General features: G+C 50.2%; 1 pseudogene; it reads left to right on the forward strand.

The window, feature by feature from the left end:
- Positions 1-150: 150 nt before the first annotated feature.
- Positions 151-750, forward strand: LOC116629848 (annotated as a pseudogene).
- Positions 751-1,064: the final 314 nt, after the last annotated feature.

Raw genomic sequence — 1,064 nt, forward strand, 5'->3', positions numbered from 1 at the left:
TCCTGTCCTTGCGTGATGAGGACGTAGGAGAGTGCTTGGCCCAGCGCCGGGTAAACTCTGGATGCTCCACCTGGGGTCAGTCAGTGGCCGGGGGACTCACCGTGTGGCCTGACTCGGGCGTGGTGCCCCTCCTCTCTCTCTTGCAGGACAATGCCATCCTCCATCACCTGGGGCCTCCTCCTGCTGACGGGTCTGTGCTATCATGTCCCCAGCTCCCTGCACATATCCAGGCAGGATTCCAAGCTCCATCAGCATGCCCCCTTCCCCAACATAGCCACCAAACTGGCCAACTTTGCCTTCAGCCTGTACCGTGAACTGGCCCATCAGTCCAACAACATCATCTTCTCCCCAGTGAATATTGTGATGGCCTTTACAAAGGTCTCCCTGGGGACCAAAGGGACACTCGCACCCAGATCCTGCGGGGCCTATATTTTAACTTCAAGGAGACACTTAAGGCCACTGTCCACAAAGGCTTACAGCATTTCCTCCACACCCTCAACCTGTCAGACAGCCAGTTCTAGCTGCACAGCAGAACGATACTATTTGATAAGAATCAGAAGCAAGTGCGTAAGTTTTTGGAGGCTGTCACGAAGCTGTCCCACTTCTCCATCAACTTCAGAGAAACCGAGGAGGCCTCAAAAAAAGATCAACCAGTATATAGAGAAGGAAACCCAAGGAAAAATTGTGGATTTGGTCCAAGATCTTGACAAGACACAACTCTTGTTCTGGTGAATTACATTTTCTTTCATGGTAGGCTTTACCACCAGTCTGAGCTGGTTCAAAAGGAAACACGCAAAATTATTCTTAAACACTCACTTTGTAAGCTTTCCTTGGCAGCGTGGGAAGGGTTATAGCAGGGCATCTCTGCAGCTGTTATTCACAGTATCCCACACACAACCACTGTCATACTTTCCGCGATCAACTAAGGTCAGGCGATGATGGGTGTGACAGTCAAATCATCATCTCCTCTGCAGGACTTTTCAGAGCCTTTAATGTCCTAGTGTGCCTTGTCGATCTCTACCTGGGAGGGAGGTAAAATAGGCAGTTTTAGCAGAGTGTATGAA

The sequence above is a fragment of the Phoca vitulina genome, unplaced genomic scaffold (assembly GCF_004348235.1).
Source record: "Phoca vitulina isolate PV1807 unplaced genomic scaffold, GSC_HSeal_1.0 scaffold5322, whole genome shotgun sequence".
NCBI classification, from domain to species: Eukaryota; Metazoa; Chordata; class Mammalia; order Carnivora; family Phocidae; genus Phoca; species Phoca vitulina.